Source organism: Phyllobates terribilis, unplaced genomic scaffold, assembly GCF_046119375.1.
Source record: "Phyllobates terribilis strain yellow unplaced genomic scaffold, ASM4611937v1 Scaffold_9__5_contigs__length_417890890, whole genome shotgun sequence".
Classification (NCBI taxonomy): domain Eukaryota; kingdom Metazoa; phylum Chordata; class Amphibia; order Anura; family Dendrobatidae; genus Phyllobates; species Phyllobates terribilis.
The window spans coordinates 358,732,459-358,751,802 of record NW_027362769.1 but is presented as its reverse complement, the minus strand read 5'-3'; the positions used below and the strand labels follow the sequence as shown (position 1 = coordinate 358,751,802).

The 19,344-nt window shown below is 47.6% G+C and overlaps 1 protein-coding gene across 1 annotated transcript in view; it reads right to left on the bottom strand.

Annotated features, from left to right (window-relative positions):
• The window catches only part of LOC141162252 (heparan sulfate glucosamine 3-O-sulfotransferase 2-like), a 98,508-nt gene that overhangs the window by 34,662 nt on the left and 44,502 nt on the right, over nucleotides 1-19,344 (bottom strand). The window lies entirely within an intron of this gene.

The following is a 19,344-nucleotide window of genomic DNA, read 5'->3' as shown; positions in this document are numbered from 1 at the left end:
GGACTGGGCAAGAGGTGTGGCATGCATAGGATCCCTGACCAAGAGACCTCCCACCTGCTCTCAGACATAACATAGCTGTTACTGTGGAAACCAGACCCCTGGGGTGCCACATTCCCCCCTAGTGAAATTTAGTACTCCGGGACTAAACATATTTTTAGAAAAACATAACAAGGTATAAACAATAATAATACAATAAGAAAAACACATAAAGATGGTTACGGCGTGTCCGCAACCGGGTGCAGTTTTGAAGAAAAGCAAGGTGTCCATTTCACCAAAACAGGGAGACGTAACCAGGTAGGGGTCTGTCCTGCCCCGTGTCCTTAACAGTCTTTAGTCCATTCCTAGGTTACGCTCCAACCAATTGTACAAGGATTCCCGGTAAATCCACCAAGGACTCCTAAAAATAACTAGAAACACATAATTATTTACAAGTAACAGACAGGTGGCCACAAATAAAACAATTTAAACACTTCAAATCCTCCAACGTGCAGGTAACTGGCCTCTAGTGGCCCTAGTGGACCTACGGAGCTGACTGTCTGACCCTGAACTACAGGGTGTAGGAGCTGTCAAGGGTAAACTGGGCAGCTGTCTACGGGCTCTTTGGCTCACTAGGGGTACGGCAGGCTCACTATGAGCAGAGGGTTGATCCTCCTGTTCTGCTTGTGTGGAGTCTGCTGCCTCCTGGACCGGCTGCTCTTCCAGCTCTACCTGTTGCTCCGTAGGCACTTGGGATGCTGGTTGGAGGAACGTGAGGACGGGTACCACAACTGCACCATTGACTTGAGTCCAGGACCGAGGGAAGTCTCCGAGCACAGTACTAACCATATCTTCCCTTTCCTCTACGGGTCGAGGGTCTTCTTGCTCTCCTTCTGGGTTCCGTAGCTGTTCGGGACACTTCTTCAGGTGATCCCGGGATACAATGGCTGTGGTTTCCCCTCCGTCTTTACTGATGGTACAAACCTTTGGGTTGTCGTGGCTTGAGGGCAGTACGGTGTACGGGTCCTTCTCCCACTGGTCGTCCAACTTGTGGAGCCGTCTCTTCCTCTTCAAGACCTGCTCTCCGGGTACCAGGGGAACAGCGGGAGCATACTGGTTGTAAGTTTTCTCTTGTCTTTCCCTAGCGAGACAGAGACTTCGCTCCACGCTCTCCTGTACTTTCCGGTACTGCTGCTGCCTCTCTGTGTCCCAGTCTGCTTCCGGTGAAGTGTCCTCGGGTGTCAGGACTCCCATCTCCAGGTCAACAGGTAGCTTACCAGGCCTTGCCCTCATTAGGTAAGCCGGGGTACAGTTGGTGGAACCTACAGGGATGTAGTTGTATAGGTCCACCAGGTCGGGCAGCTTCTCAGGCCACAGACTGCGTTCTTCCAGGGGCAACGTTTTCAGAAGATCCATTACCACCTGGTTCATTTTCTCACAAAGTCCATTAGTTTGCGGATGATAGGGTGTCGTCCTTATCTTCCAGCAGCCATACAGATTGCAGAATTCCTGGAAGACCTCCGCTTCAAAGGCAGGTCCCTGGTCCATCAGCACTTGGTCCGGGTACCCGTGTGGACGGCAGAAGTGCTGCTGGAAGGCTCTAGCTGCTGTTTGAGCTGTTAAGTCCATAACGGGGACGACAACCAAGAACCGGGAGTAATGATCCACAATGGTTAACGCGTAGACGTAGCCACTTCTGCTTGGGGTCAGTTTTACATGATCCAAGGCTACCAGTTCCAACGGCTGCTTGGTGACGATGGACTGAAGGGGGGTCTTCTGGCTGGCACGGTCCTTCCTTCTTAGGTTGCACGGGCCACAGTCTCTGCACCACCTCTCGATGGTTCCCCTCATGCCTACCCAGTGGAACCGCTCGCGCAGCAGGAACTCCAGCTTCTTCCATCCGAAGTGTCCAGCCCCGTCGTGGTATGCCTCCATCACCATGGCTGCGTCTCTTCGTGGCACCACTACTTGCCAGATTAGTTCATGCGTCCGGGAGTTAACCATTCTGCGGCACAACTTCCCCTTGTAAAGGAACAGTCGACTCTTCTCAGCCCACAGTTGTTTGGCTTCCTCCGGAGCGTCTGGGTCAAGGCGAGCCTCTGGCCGAGTCAGCATCTCCTTCACCAGTCGGACGGCAGGGTCACTGTCTTGCGTTTCCTCCCAGTTGTAGTGAGGCAAGGGGTTAAACGTAGCGGCTTGCTTACTCCTTACCCGATGGGAATACTGGATAGTCCCATGACGGTGGAACGCGGGGAGTTCGACTTCTTCCAGTCCCTCTGGATCTTCTCCTACGTCCGGTAGGTTTGGCATCCTGGACAGGGCGTCCGCGTTGGTATTGGAGCGTCCTGCCCGGTATTTGATTGTGAACTCGTAGTTGGACAGACGGGCCATCCATCTCTGCTCTAGGGCACCGAGTCTTGCCGTGTCCAGGTGTGTCAACGGGTTGTTATCCGTGTACACGGTGAACCGGGAAGAAGCGAGGTAGTGCTTAAAGCGTTCGGTGACTGCCCACACCACTGCCAGGAACTCTAGCTTAAATGAGCTGTAATTCTCAGGGTTTCTTTCGGTGGGTCGCAGTTTTCGACTGGCGTAAGCGATTACTCGTTCTTTCCCCTGCTGGATCTGGGACAGTACGGCTCCTAGCCCGATGTTACTTGCGTCGGTGTAGAGGATAAAGGGCTGGCTGTAATCAGGGTACGCCAGGATTTCATCCCCCGTGAGGGCCATCTTCAGCTGGCGGAAGGACTCTTCTCCTAACTTCTCCCATTTGAAGGGCGGCTTCTGGTTCTTGGCCTTCCGGGACTGGCCTATCAGGAGGTCCTGCATAGGAGCTGCCTTTTTGGTGAAACCGGGGATGAATCTGCGGTAATAGCCTACCAACCCGAGGAACTGCCGCACTTCCTTTACACTGGAGGGACTTGGCCATTCCTTAATTGCGGTGATCTTATCAGGGTCGGGAGCCACTCCGTCAGCGCTCACCACGTGTCCCAGGTACTGCACCTTTGGTTTTAGGAGGTGACACTTGGAGGGTTTTACCTTTAGGCCGTAGTTTGCCAGAGCTTCGAACACTTCCGCCAGGTGTTTCAGGTGGTCCTCATAAGTCTTGGAATATACGATGACATCGTCCAGGTACAACAGGACCGTTTCGAAGTTTCTGTGGCCCAGACAGCACTCCATTAATCGTTGAAAGGTTCCTGGTGCGTTACAGAGTCCGAACGGCATGCAGGTAAACTCGCTAAGTCCCATCGGGGTGGTGAATGCGGTCTTCTCCCGGTCCGCCTCTGCTACAGGAACCTGCCAGTACCCGCTAGTGAGATCCAAGGTAGAGAAGAAGTTAGCAGATCTTAAAGCAGCCAAAGACTCCTCTATCCTTGGTAAGGGGTACGCATCCTTGTGTGTGATACGGTTGATTTTCCGGTAATCTACACACATCCTCATGGTGTTGTCTTTCTTTTTGACTAAGACTAGTGGAGCTGCCCAGGGGCTACAGCTATCCCTGATCACCCCAGCCTCCTTCATGTCCCTAAGCATCCCCTTGGCGTGTTGGTAGTGTGCAGGGGGTACGGGTCGATACCTCTCTTTTATGGGAAGATGGTCTCCCGTGGGGATGTGGTGTTCTACCCCCTTGACTCGCCCGAAGTCTAACGGGTGTTTACTAAACACTCTCTCGTACTCTTGAACCACCCGATAGACTCCCTGTCTCTGGTGTGAGGGAGTGGAGTCAGTACCCAAATGTAGTTGCTGACACCAGTCCTCCATTGTTTCCTTAGAGCCGTTACCTTCCTCCGGGGAAGATGGAGGCAAGGGTTCTACGGACTGTATGGAATTTTGATTGATGGTATACAATTTGGCTAGCGTGGCATACCGGGGCAGGTACACTTCCCTCTTCCCGATATTTATTATGCGAACGGGCACCCTCCCATGGCGTACATTGACCACCCCCCGTGCTGTCAAAATGGTGGGCCTACTGTCTGAGTAAACTGGTTCTACCATTGCCTGGTAATCTCTACCTCTCAGACCAATAGCTGCCCGGCACCAAATCATCATTTCACTTTTTGGGGGCATGGCAATAGGAAAAGGGTCACACATTCTTACGCTACCAATCTCACCACCGGAGAGTTCTATCTGTTGCCGTCGCATCAGTGCCCGGATCTCTTTCTGGAGCACTCGCTGCTGGCCGGAGCTGGCGTTCTTGGCAACCTGCTGTAAAAGGAAAATCACCTCTGCAAGACAATTTTCAATTACATTAGTTCCTAGAGTTATCTTTGGGTGACTCTCGTGCTTGTCAATGTCTACAATGATCAGTCCCTGTGCCGCCAATTCGACTCTACCGATTTTAATGGTCACCTCTTTAAATCCAATCTGTGGCACGGGCTGACCATTGCTGGCGATGATACTCAAGTCGTCGTCAGGGTAGCGGGTGATATCCGAGTCATTCCAGTACTGCTTGAAGAGCACGTACGGGATAGTGGTAACCTGTGACCCGGTGTCCAGTAGGGCACTCATGGGGATGCCATCCAGTACCACAGGCAAGACTGGACGTCCTCCCACATATTTGTTGCGCCAGTTCGATGGGCCTGATGATCTTTTTCCTGGGGTTTGGCCCTCTACCCCAGGTTGTGCCAGTTTAAAGGACAGTACCTTGCCATATGTCCGGGTTGATTGCAGCGGCGGCAGATGGGTTGTCCGTCCTCGTTGTATCGGTCGCTGGGTCTTCCTCTGGCCGGTGGGGTCCTCCTTGGTCGACGCCACGGGATGTCCTCCGGTCCGGATGCCAGCTGGATCTTCCCTGGAGTGGAAACCTGTAAAGACCGCACAGTTCGGGTTAGCGCGGCAACGCTTTTAGCTAGCTCTTGGACCTGATGGTGCAGGTCTGGAGCCGGGTCATTGTTCAAAGCCTGCGCATCAGCTCCCACAGGCCCTGCCGACAAGGGTGCCGCCTCCTGGTGGTAGTGGGGCGTCTGTGGGTCACAACGCCACCTGGTGCCGGTTCTCGGAGCACCCGGATGGCTCTGTCCTTGAACTGTGCAAATCCCAGATGAGGGTCCTGTAAGGCCATTGCCCGCAACTGGGTTCGGTGGGCATTGCAATATAAACCCTCTATAAATTGTTCAGTCAACAGCCTATCCTCGTCTCCCACGCCGTCAGGGTCGGTCTGCTTAATGGCTCTCAGGGCCTCTTGTAGGTTCAGGGCATAGTCCCTTATACTCTCGTGTGCTCGCTGCTTGCACCCGTAGAATCTAAGCTTGATCTCGGCTGAGGTGCGGGTATCAAAGGTGTCCCTCAGCCGGGTTAGTATCCCTGCAACAGTCCTCCCGCCAGGTGGCCAGGACTTTACCTCCCTTTGGGCTGCCCCGGTTAATTGGGCCACCAGGATGCTCACTTTTTGCTCTTCTGTGAGGGGATACACCTGGAAGAGGCTATCCAGCTTTTCTCTAAAGTCATGCAGGGTATGTGACTCCCCTGAGTACTGGGGTAGCCAGGCCGCTCCCGGGATATAGGGCATGGTGAAAGGCATGACTGCAGCAGCGGTGGCGCTGGCGGGGGTTGAGGCAGTGAAGCTCTCCTCCGTATCCGACATCTTCCTCCCCCCTAGTGGACCGTGGCCTACCTTGCGATGATCCTCTTCCGTAGGCCGCGGCTCCGCATTGGATCGTCAGGGTTGAGGACCTTCCGTCGCGCTCCTGTGACGTCGGCGTCTGCTGGGCTCCTTCCAGGACCTTACGCAACGTCCGGACGTGAGGCGGGGCTTCAGTTCTCGCGCGCTTTCGGAGTCCACGCCCCTCTTCTTCCCGCGCGACGTCTTCAAGATGGCGTCCAACGGCGGGAAAACTCCACGGATGGCGGGAAGAAGGCAGAAGATGGCGCCGGATGGCGGGAAAACTTCGCGGATGGCGGGAAGAAGGTAGAAGATGGCGCCGGATGGCGGGAAACCTCCACGGATGGCGGGAATCTTCACCACTGGTAAGTTTGAACAGTCTTTTTCAGGCACGCAGTACCCGGTGGTTGCGGGCACGAGATCCTGCCGACTACGCCAAAAGTTGACGCACCCCTGGGCCTGTGTCGCACAGCGTTGCGCATGCAGGAGCTTACCCGGAGCCGGATCTGTTGAGGGTTGTAGTCTCGTGGCGGTGACCCGGTCCGTGCCCAGGGAGTCAGACTAAGTGGCGTTGTATTAGCGGTAGATGTTGGACGACTACGCCACCCGTTGAATGCAGCGAAGGAGCTGCCGCTGCAGGGCAGACCGCTGAGGCCGGTGGTAGGATTGCGCAGCGTGATAGTATCACCCCCAACGGGAGGGGTATGGCCTCAGGGCAGCCGACGTGGATGATGGGGGTAGCAGGAATCACTCAGAGACGATGCGGTGTAGTTCAGGGTCTTTACTGGTGATAAAGATAGACCCTCCCGGAGTACTGGCTAGCGATCGGGGCCTGGTCAGTCCTTGAGCAGATGGGATCTCCCCTGGCCAGGCGGAGTTGTAGGCCTCCCAAACTGACTGTACTCTTCTGGCTACCTTGCTAGAGGCGGGTATAAGTAGCCCACGTCCCTGAGTGGACCGTGTGGTGCTCACCCGTATGGCCGGTGGCTCGGGGCCTTCTAGTGGGCATCCGCTCCACGACGGCGGTGCTGGTCCCACGCGTGTGACCGTGCCTTCGGGTTTCTTGGCCAGAGGACCTGAAATCCCCTGCCGAGCGGTTTCTGCTGCTGGGTAAAGATTAGTCCCCACAGCCTCGGACTCCGGGTCCGGTGAGAGCTTCTCAGTCAGGGCGAGCTCTGCAGCTGCCAGCCCCTGACTCCTTATAGCACTGCTCCCACAGAGCTCCTGATGTTCTTTTACTATATCTGCTTCTCTTCTCTGTCTCTACTTCTTCTCTACACACTAACCCTGCCTCAGCCCTAGGTTTATATAGGGGAAGTCCTTCCCCTCCCAGGACTGGGCAGGAGGTGTGGCATGCATAGGATCCCTGACCAAGAGACCTCCCACCTGCTCTCAGACATAACATAGCTGTTACTGTGGAAACCAGACCCCTGGGGTGCCACATATATATTATTGGAGGCAACAGAATCTATGGGCTCCTGTCAGGTATATATTATTGGAGGCAGGAGAATCTATGGACTCCTGTCAGGTATATATTATTGGAGGTAGCAGAATCTATGGGCTCCTGTCAGGTATATATTATTGGAGGCAGCAGAATCTATGGGCTCCAGTGAGGTATATATTATTGGAGGCAGGAGAATGTATGGGCTCCTACCAGGTATATATTATTGGAGGCAGCAGAATCTATGGGCTTCTGTCAGGTATATATTATTGGAGGCAGCAGAATCTATGGGCTCCTACCAGGTATATATTAACGGAGACAGGAGAATGTATGGGCTCCTACCAGGTATATATTATTGGAGGCAGTAGAATGTATGGGCTCCTACCAGGTATATATTATTGGAGGCAGTAGAATGTATGGGTCCTGTCAGATATATATTATTGGAGGCAGCAGAATGTATGGGTCCTGTCAGGTATATATTATTGGAGGCAGTAGAATGTATGGGATCCTGTCAGATATATATTATTGGAGGCAGCAGAATGTATGGGTCTTGTCAGGTATATATTATTGGAGGCAGCAGAATGTATGGGTCCTGTCAGGTATATATTATTGGAGGCAGTAGAATGTATGGGATCCTGTCAGATATATATTATTGGAGGCAGCAGAATGTATGGGCTTCTGTCAGGTATATATTATTGGAGGCAGGAGAATGTATGGGCTCCTGTCAGGTATATATTATGGGAGGCAGCAGAGTGTATGGGCTTCTGTCAGGTATATATTATTGGAGGCAGCGGAATCTATGGGCTCCTGTCAGGTATATATTATTGGAGGCAGGAGAATGTATGGGCTCCTGTCAGGTATATATTATTGGAGGCAGGAGAATCTATGGGCTCCTGTCAGGTATATATTATTGGAGGCAGCAGAATCTATGGGCTCCTCTCAGGTATATATTATTGAAGGCAGGAGAATGTATGGGCTTCTGTCAGGTATATATTATTGGAGGTAGCAGAATCTATGGGCTCCTGTCAGGTATATATTATTGGAGGCAGCAGAATGTATGGGCTCCTGTCAGGTATATATTATTGAAGGCAGAAGAATGTATGGGCTTCTGTCAGGTATATATTATTGGAGGTAGCAGAATCTATGGGCTCCAGTGAGGTATATATTATTGGAGGCAGGAGAATGTATGGGCTCCTACCAGGTATATATTATTGGAGGCAGGAGAATCTATGGGCTCCTGTCAGGTATATATTAATGGAGGCAGGAGAATGTATGGGCTCCTACCAGGTATATATTATTGGAGGCAGCAGAATCTATGGGCTCCTACCAGGTATATATTATTGGAGGCAGCAGAATCTATGGGCTCCTACCAGGTATATATTATTGGAGGCAGCAAAATGTATGGGCTCCTGTCAGGTATATATTATTGGAGGCAGGAGAATGTATGGGCTCCTGTCAGGTATATATTATTGGAGGCAGCATAATCTATGGGCTCCTGTCAGGTATATATTATTGGAGGCAGCAGAATGTATGGGCTTCTGTCAGGTATATATTATTGGAGGCAGCAGAATCTATGGGCTCCTGTCAGGTATATATTATTGGAGGCACCAGAATGTATGGGCTCCTGTCAGGTATATATTATTGGAGGCAGGAGAATGTATGGGCTCCTGTCAGGTATATATTATTGGAGGCAGCATAATCTATGGGCTCCTGTCAGGTATATATTATTGGAGGCAGCAGAATGTATGGGCTTCTGTCAGGTATATATTAGTGGAGGCAGCAGAATCTATGGGCTCCTGTCAGGTATATATTATTGGAGGTAGGAGAATGTATGGGCTCCTGTCAGGTATATATTATTGGAGGCAGCAGAATGTATGGGCTTCTGTCAGGTATATATTATTGGAGGCAGCAGAATCTATGGGCTCCTGTCAGGTATATATTATTGGAGGCAGCAGAATCTATGGGCTCCTGTCAGGTATATATTATTGTTGGCAGCAGAATGTATGGGCTTCTGTCAGGTATATATTATTGGAGGCAGCAGAATCTATGGGCTCCTACCAGGTATATATTATTGGAGGCAGCAGAATGTATGGGCTCCTGTCAGGTATATATTATTGGAGGCAGGAGAATGTATGGGCTCCTGTCAGGTATATATTATTGGAGGCAGCATAATCTATGGGCTCCTGTCAGGTATATATTATTGGAGGCAGCATAATCTATGGGCTCCTATAAGGTATATATTATTGGAGGCAGCAGAATGTATGAGCTTCTGTCAGGTATATATTATTGGAGGCAGCAGAATCTATGGGCTCCTACCAGGTATATATTATTGGAGGCAGCAGAATGTATGGGCTCCTGTCAGGTATATATTATTGGAGGCAGGAGAATGTATGGGCTCCTGTCAGGTATATATTATTGGAGGCAGCAGAATCTATGGGCTCCTGTCAGGTATATATTATTGGAGGCAGCAGAATCTATGGGCTCCTGTCAGGTATATATTATTGGAGACAGCAGAATGTATGGGCTCCTGTCAGGTATATATTATTGGAGGCAGCAGAATCTATGGGCTCCTGTCAGGTATATATTATTGGAGGCAGCAGAATGTATGGGCTCCTGTCAGGTAAATATTATTGGAGGCAGGAGAATGTATGGGCTCCTGTCAGGTATATATTATTGGAGGCAGGAGAATGTATGGGCTCCTGTCAGGTAAATATTATTGGAGGCAGGAGAATGTATGGGCTCCTGTCAGGTATATATTATTGGAGGCAGGAGAATGTATGTGCTCCTGTCAGGTATATATTATTGGAGTCAGGAGAATCTATGGGCTCCTGTCAGGTATATATTATTGGAGGCAGCAGAATGTATGGGCTCCTGTCAGGTATATATTATTGGAGGCAGCAGAATCTATGGGCTCCTACCAGGTATATATTATTGGAGGCAGGAGAATGTATGGGCTCCTACCAGGTATATATTATTGGAGGCAGCAGAATGTATGGGCTCCTGTCAGGTATATATTATTGGAGTCAGGAGAATCTATGGGCTCCTGTCAGGTATATATTATTGGAGGCAGGATAATGTATGGGCTCCTGTCAGGTATATATTATTGGAGGCAGGAGAATGTATGGGCTCCTGTCAGGTATATATTATTGGAGGCAGGAGAATGTATGGGCTCCTGTCAGGTATATATTATTGGAGGCAGGATAATGTATGGGCTCCTGTCAGGTATATATTATTGGAGGCAGCAGAATCTATGGGCTCCTGTCAGGTATATATTATTGGAGGCAGCAGAATCTATGGTCTCCTGTCAGGTATATATTATTGGAGGCAGCAGAATCTATGGGCACCTGTCAGGTATATATTATTGGAGGCAGCAGAATCTATTGGTTCCTACCAGGTATATATTATTGGAGGCAGCAGAATCTATGGGCTCCTGTCAGGTATATATTATTGGAGGCAGAAGAATGTATGGGCTCCTGTCAGGTATATATTATTGGAGGCAGGAGAATGTATGTGCTCCTGTCAGGTATATATTATTGGAGGCAGCAGAAACTATGGGCTCCTACCAGGTATATATTATTGGAGGCAGGAGAATGTATGGGCTCCTACCAGGTATATATTATTGGAGGCAGCAGAATGTATGGGCTCCTGTCAGGTATATATTATTGGAGGCAGGAGAATCTATGGGCTCCTGTCAGGTATATATTATTGGAGGCAGGAGAATGCATGGGCTCCTGTCAGGTATATATTATTGGAGGCAGGATAATGTATGGGCTCCTGTCAGGTATATATTATTGGAGGCAGGAGAATCTATGGGCTCCTGTCAGGTATATATTATTGGAGGCAGCAGAATGTATGGGCTCCTGTAAGGGATATATTATTGGAGGCAGCAGAATGTATGGGCTCCTACCAGGTATATATTATTGGAGCCAGCAGAATCTATGGGCTCCTGTCAGGTATATATTATTGGAGCCAGCAGAATCTATGGGCTCCTGTCAGGTATATATTATTGGAGGCAGGAGAATGTATGGGCTCCTGTCAGGTATATATTATTGGAGGCAGGAGAATCTATGGGCTCCTGTCAGGTATATATTATTGGAGGCAGGAGAATGTATGGGCTCCTGTCAGGTATATATTATTGGAGGCAGCAGAATCTATGGGCTCCTGTCAGGTATATATTATTGGAGGCAGCAGAATCTATGGGCACCTGTCAGGTATATATTATTGGAGGCAGCAGAAAGTATGGGCTCCTGTCAGGTATATATTATTGGAGGCAGCAGAATCTATGGGCTCCTGTCAGGTATATATTATTGGAGGCAGCAGAATCTATGGGCTCCTACAGGTATATATTATTGGAGGCAGCAGAAAGTATGGGCTCCTGTCAGGTATATATTATTGGAGGCAGCAGAATGTATGGGCTCGTGTCAGGTGTATATTATTGGAGGCAGCAGAATGTATGGGCTCCTGTCAGTTATACATTATTCGAGGCAGCAGAATGTATGGGCTCCTGTCAGGTATATATTATTGGAGGCAGCAGAATCTATGGGCTCCTGTCAGGTATATATTATTGGAGGCAGCAGAATCTATGGTCTCCTGTCAGGTATATATTATTGGAGGCAGCAGAATCTATGGGCTCCTACCAGGTATATATTATTGGAGGCAGGAGAATGTATGGGCACCTACCAGGTATATATTATTGGAGGGAGCAGAATGTATGGGCTCCTGTCAGGTATATATTATTGGAGGCAGGAGAATCTATGGGCTGCTGTCAGGTATATATTATTGGAGGCAGGAGAATGTATGGGCTCCTGTCAGGTATATATTATTGGAGGCAGGATAATGTATAGGCTCCTGTCAGGTATATATTATTGGAGGCAGGAGAATCTATGGGCTCCTGTCAGGTATATATTATTGGAGGTAGGAGAATGTATGGGCTCCTGTCAGGTATATATTATTGGAGGCAGGATAATGTATGGGCTCCTGTCAGGTATATATTATTGGAGGCAGGAGAATGTATGGGCTCCTGTCAGGTATATATTATTGGAGGCAGGAGAATGTATGGGCTCCTGTCAGGTATATGTTATTGGAGGCAGGAGAATGTATGGGCTCCTGTCAGGTATATATTATTGGAGGCTGGAGAATGTATGGGCTCCTGTCAGGTATATATTATTGGAGGCAGGAGAATGTATGGGCTCCTGTCAGGTATATATTATTTTAGGCAGGAGAATGTATGGGCTCCTGTCAGGTATATATTATTGGAGGCAGCAGAATCTATGGGCTCCTGTCAGGTATATATTATTGGAGGCAGCAGAATCTATGGGCACCTGTCAGGTATATATTATTGGAGGCAGCAGAAAGTATGGGCTCCTGTCAGGTATATATTATTGGAGGCAGCAGAATCTATGGGCTCCTGTCAGGTATATATTATTGGAGGCAGCAGAATCTATGGGCTCCTACAGGTATATATGATTGGAGGCAGCAGAAAGTATGGGCTCCTGTCAGGTATATATTATTGGAGGCAGCAGAAAGTATGGGCTCCTGTCAGGTATATATTATTGGAGGCAGCAGAATCTATGGGCTCCTGTCAGGTATATATTATTGGAGTCAGCAGAATCTATGGGCTCCTGTCAGGTATATATTATTGGAGGCAGCAGAATCTATGGGCTCCTGTCAGGTATATATATTTGGAGGCAGCAGAATCTATGGGTTCCTGTCAGGTATATTTTATTGGAGCCAGCAGAATCTATGGGCTCCTGTCAGGTATATATTATTGGAGCCAGCAGAATCTATGGGCTCCTGTCATGTATAAATATTTGGAGGCAGCAGAATCTATGGGCTCCTGTCAGGTATATATTATTGGAGCCAGCAGAATGTGTGGGCTCCTGTCAGGTATATATTATTGGAGCCAGCAGAATCTATGGGCTCCTGTCAGGTATATATTATTGGAGGCAGGAGAATGTATGGGCTCCTCTCAGGTATATATTATTGGAGGCAGCAGAATCTATGGGCTCCTGTCAGGTATATATTATTGGAGGCAGCAGAATCTATGGGCTCCTGTCAGGTATATATTATTGGAGGCAGGAGAATGTATGGGCTCCTCTCAGGTATATATTATTGGAGGCAGCAGAATCTATGGGCTCCTGTCAGGTATATATTATTGGAGGCAGCAGAATCTATGGGCTCCTGTCAGGTATATATTATTGGAGGCAGCAGAATCTATGGGCTCCTGTCAGGTATATATTATTGGAGGCAGGAGAATGTATGGGCTCCTACCAGGTATATATTATTGGAGGCAGGAGAATGTATGGGCTCCTGTCAGGCATATATTATTCGAGGCAGTAGAATGTATTGGCTCCTGTCAGGTATATATTATTGGAGGCAGCAGAATCCATGGGCTCCTGTCAGGTATATATTATTGGAGCCAGCAGAATGTGTGGGCTCCTGTCAGGTATATATTATTGGAGCCAGCAGAATGTATGAGTCCTGTCAGGTATATATTATTGGAGCCAGCAGAATCTATGGGCTCCTGTCAGGTATATATTATTGGAGGCAGGAGAATGTATGGGCTCCTGTCAGGTATATATTATTGGAGGCAGGAGAATCTATGGGCTCCTGTCAGGTATATATTATTGGAGGCAGGAGAATGTATGGGCTCCTGTCAGGTATATATTATTGGAGGCAGGATAATGTATGGGCTCCTGTCAGGTATATATTATTGGAGGCAGGAGAATGTATGGGCTCCTGTCAGGTATATATTATTGGAGGCAGCAGAATCTATGGGCTCCTGTCAGGTATATATTATTGGAGGCAGCAGAATCTATGGGCACCTGTCAGGTATATATTATTGGAGGCAGCAGAAAGTATGGGCTCCTGTCAGGTATATATTATTGGAGGCAGCAGAATCTATGGGCTCCTGTCAGGTATATATTATTGGAGGCAGCAGAATCTATGGGCTCCTACAGGTATATATTATTGGAGGCAGCAGAAAGTATGGGCTCCTGTCAGGTATATATTATTGGAGGCAGCAGAATGTATGGGCTCGTGTCAGGTGTATATTATTGGAGGCAGCAGAATGTATGGGCTCCTGTGAGTTATACATTATTCGAGGCAGCAGAATGTATGGGCTCCTGTCAGGTATATATTATTGGAGGCAGCAGAATCTATGGGCTCCTGTCAGGTATATATTATTGGAGGCAGCAGAATCTATGGTCTCCTGTCAGGTATATATTATTGGAGGCAGCAGAATCTATGGGCTCCTACCAGGTATATATTATTGGAGGCAGGAGAATGTATGGGCACCTACCAGGTATATATTATTGGAGGGAGTAGAATGTATGGGCTCCTGTCAGGTATATATTATTGGAGGCAGGAGAATCTATGGGCTACTGTCAGGTATATATTATTGGAGGCAGGAGAATGTATGGGCTCCTGTCAGGTATATATTATTGGAGGCAGGATAATGTATAGGCTCCTGTCAGGTATATATTATTGGAGGCAGCAGAATCTATGGGCTCCTGTCAGGTATATATTATTGGAGGCAGCAGAATCTATGGGCTCCTGTCAGGTATATATTATTGGAGGTAGGAGAATGTATGGGCTCCTGTCAGGTATATATAATTCGAGGCAGGATAATGTATGGGCTCCTGTCAGGTATATATTATTGGAGGCAGGAGAATGTATGGGCTCCTGTCAGGTATATATTATTGGAGGCAGGAGAATGTATGGGCTCCTGTCAGGTATATGTTATTGGAGGCAGGAGAATGTATGGGCTCCTGTCAGGTATATATTATTGGAGGCAGGAGAATGTATGGGCTCATGTCAGGTATATATTATTGGAGGCAGGAGAATGTATGGGCTCCTGTCAGGTATATATTATTTTAGGCAGGATAATGTATGGGCTCCTGTCAGGTATATATTATTGGAGGCAGCAAAATCTATGGGCTCCTGTCAGGTATATATTATTGGAGGCAGCAGAATCTATGGGCATCTGTCAGGTATATATTATTGGAGGCAGCAGAAAGTATGGGCTCCTGTCAGGTATATATTATTGGAGGCAGCAGAATCTATGGGCTCCTGTCAGGTATATATTATTGGAGGCAGCAGAATCTATGGGCTCCTACAGGTATATATGATTGGAGGCAGCAGAAAGTATGGGCTCCTGTTAGGTATATATTATTGGAGGCAGCAGAATCTATGGGCTCCTGTCAGGTATATATTATTGGAGTCAGCAGAATCTATGGGCTCCTGTCAGGTATATATTATTGGAGGCAGCAGAACCTAAGGGCTCCTTTCAGGTATATATATTTGGAGGCAGCAGAATCTATGGGTTCCTGTCAGGTATATTTTATTGGAGCCAGCAGAATCTATGGGCTCCTGTCAGGTATATATTATTGGAGGCAGCAGAATCTATGGGCTCCTTTCAGGTATATATATTTGGAGGCAGCAGAATCTATGGGTTCCTGTCAGGTATATTTTATTGGAGCCAGCAGAATCTATGGGCTCCTGTCAGGTATATATTATTGGAGCCAGCAGAATCTATGGGCTCCTGTCAGGTATAAATATTTGGAGGCAGCAGAATCTATGGGCTCCTGTCAGGTATATATTATTGGAGCCAGCAGAATGTGTGGGCTCCTGTCAGGTATATATTATTGGAGCCAGCAGAATCTATGGGCTCCTGTCAGGTATATATTATTGGAGGCAGGAGAATGTATGGGCTCCTCTCAGGTATATATTATTGGAGGCAGCAGAATCTATGGGCTCCTGTCAGGTATATATTATTGGAGGCAGCAGAATCTATGGGTTCCTGTCAGGTATATATTATTGGAGGCAGGAGAATGTATGGGCTCCTCTCAGGTATATATTATTGGAGGCAGCAGAATCTATGGGCTCCTGTCAGGTATATATTATTGGAGGCAGCAGAATCTATGGGCTCCTGTCAGGTATATATTATTGGAGGCAGCAGAATCTATGGGCTCCTGTCAGGTATATATTATTGGAGGCAGGAGAATGTATGGGCTCCTGTCAGGTATATATTATTGGAGGCAGCAGAATGTATGGGCTCCTGTCAGGTATATATTATTGGAGGCAGGAGAATGTATGGGCTCCTGTCAGGCATATATTATTCGAGGCAGTAGAATGTATTGGCTCCTGTCAGGTATATATTATTGGAGCCAGCAGAATGTGTGGGCTCCTGTCAGGTATATATTATTGGAGCCAGCAGAATGTATGGGTCCTGTCAGGTATATATTATTGGAGGCAGGAGAATGTATGGGCTCCTACCAGGTATATATTATTGGAGGCAGCAGAATCTATGGGCTCCTGTCAGGTATATATTATTGGTGCAAGCAGAATGCATGGGCTCCTGTCAGGTATATATTATTGGAGGCAGGAGAATCTAGGGGCTCCTGTGAGGTATATATTATTGGAGGCAGCAGAATCTATGGGCTCCTACCAGGTATATATTATTGGAGGCAGCAGAGTGTATGGGTCCTGTCAGGTATACATTATTGGAGGCAGCAGAATCTATGGCCTCCTGTCAGGTATATATTATTGGAGGCAGCAGAATCTATGGGCTCCTACCAGGTATATATTATTGGAGGCAGCAGAGTGTATGGGTCCTGTCAGGTATATATTATTGGAGCCAGCAGAATCTATGGGCTCCAGTCAGGAATATATTATTGGAGGCAGCAGAATCTATGTGCTCCTGTCAGGTATATATTAATGGAGGCAGCAGAATCTATGGGCTCCTGTCAGGTATATATTATTGGAGGCAGCAGAATCTATGGGCTCCTGTCAGGTATATATTATTGGAGGCAGGAGAATGTATGGGCTCCTCTCAGGTATATATTATTGGAGGCAGGAGAATGTATGGGCTCTTGTCAGGTATATATTATTGGAGGCAGCAGAATCTATGGGCTCCTGTCAGGTATATATTATTGGAGGCAGCAGAATCTATGGGCTCCTGTCAGGTATATATTATTGGAGGCAGCAGAATCTATGGGCTCCTATCAAGTATATATTATTGGAGGCAGCAGAATCTATGGGCTCCTGTCAGGTATATATTATTGGAGGCAGCAGAATCTATGGGCTCCTGTCAGGTATATATTATTGGAGGCAGCAGAATGTATGGGCTCCTGTCAGGTATATATTATTGCAGGCAGGAAAATGTATGGGCTCCTGTCAGGTATATATTATTGGAGGTAGCAGAATCTATGGGCTCCTACCAGGTATATATTATTGGAGGTAGGAGAATGTATGAGCTCCTGTCAGGTATATATTATTGGAGGCAGAAGAATGTATGGGCTCCTGTCAGGTATATATTATTGGAGGCCGGAGAGTGTTTGGGCTCCTCTCAGGTATATATTATTGGAGGCAGGAGAATCTATGGGCTCCTGTCAGGTATATGTTATTGGAGCCAGCAGAATGTATGGGCTCCTGTCAGGTATATATTATTGGAGGCAGCAGAATCTATGGGCTTCTACCAGGTATATATTATTGGAGCCAGCAGAATGTATGGGCTCCTGTCAGGTATATATTATTGGAGGCAGCAGAATCTATGGGCTCCTGTCAGGTATATATTATTGGAGCCCGCAGAATCTATGGGCTTCTGTCAGGTATATATTATTGGAGGCAGCAGAATCTATGGGCTCCTGTCAGCTATATATTATTGGAGGCAGGAGAATGTATGGGCTCCTGTCAGGTATATATTATTGGAGGTAGCAGAATGTATGGCTCCTGTCAGGCATATATTATTGGAGGCAGCAGAATCTATGGGCTCCTGTCAGCTATATATTATTGGAGGCAGGAGAATCTATGGGCTCCTGTCAGGTATATATTATTGGAGGTAGCAGAATGTATGGCTCCTGTCAGGTATATATTATTGGAGGCAGCAGAATCTATAGGCTCCTGTCAGGTATATATTATTGGAGGCAGCAGAATCTATTGGCTCCTACCAGGTATATATTATTGGAGGCAGCAGAATCTATGGGCTCCTGTCAGCTATATATTATTGGAGGAAGCAGAATCTATGGGCTCCTGTCAGGTATATATTATTGAAGGCAGCAGAATGTATGGGCTCCTGTCAGGTATATATTATTGGAGGCAGGAGAATGTATGGGCTCCTGTCAGTTATATATTATTGAAGGCAGCAGAATGTATGGACTCCTGTCAGGTATATATTATTGAAGGCAGCAGAATGTATGGACTCCTGTCAGGTATATATTATTGGAGGCAGGAGAATGTATGGACTCCTGTCAGTTATATATTACTGGAGGCAGCAGAATGTATGGGCTCCTGTCAGGTATATATTGTTGGAGGCAGGAGAATGTATGGGCTCCTGTCAGGTATATAATATTGGAGGCAGCAGAATCTATGGGCTCCTGTCAGGTATATATTATTGGAGGCAGCAGAATCTATGGGCTCCTGTCAGGTATATATTATTGGAGGCAGCAGAATGTATGGGCTCCTGTCAGGTATATATTATTGGAGGCAGGAGAATGTATGGGCTCCTGTCAGGTATATATTATTGGAGGCAGGAGAATGTATGGGCTCCTGTCAGGTATATATTATTGGAGGCAGGAGAATGTATGGGCTCCTGTCAGGTATATATTATTGGAGGCAGGAGAATGTATGGGCTCTTGTCAGGTATATATTATTGGAGGCAGCAGAATCTATGGGTTCCTGTCAGGTATATATTATTGGAGGCAGGAGAATGTATGGGCTCCTGTCAGGTATATATTATTGGAAGCAGCAGAATGTATGGGCTCATGTCAGGTATATATTATTGGAGCCAGCAGAATGTATGGGCTCCTGTCAGGTATATATTATTGGAGGCAGCAGAATCTATGGGCTCCTGTCAGGTATATATTATTGGAGGCAGCAGAATCTATGGGCTCCTGTCAGGTATATATTATTGGAGGCAGGAGAATGTATGGGCTCCTGTCAGGTATATATTATTGGAGGCAGCAGAATCTATGGGCTCCTGTCAGGTATATATTATTGGAGGCAGCAGAATCTATGGGCTCCTGTCAGGTATATATTATTGGAGGCAGGAGAATGTATGGGCTCCTGTCAGGTATATATTATTGGAGGCAGAAGAATGTATGGGCTCCTGTCAGGTATATATTATTGGAGGCAGAAGAATGTATGGGCTCCTGTCAGGTATATATTATTGAAGGCAGCAGAATGTATGGACTCCTGTCAGGTATATATTATTGGAGGCAGGAGAATCTATGGGCTCCTGTCAGGTATATATTATTGGAGGCAGGAGAATGTATGGGCTCCTGTCAGGTATATATTATTGGAGGCAGCAGAATGTATGGGCTCCTGTCAG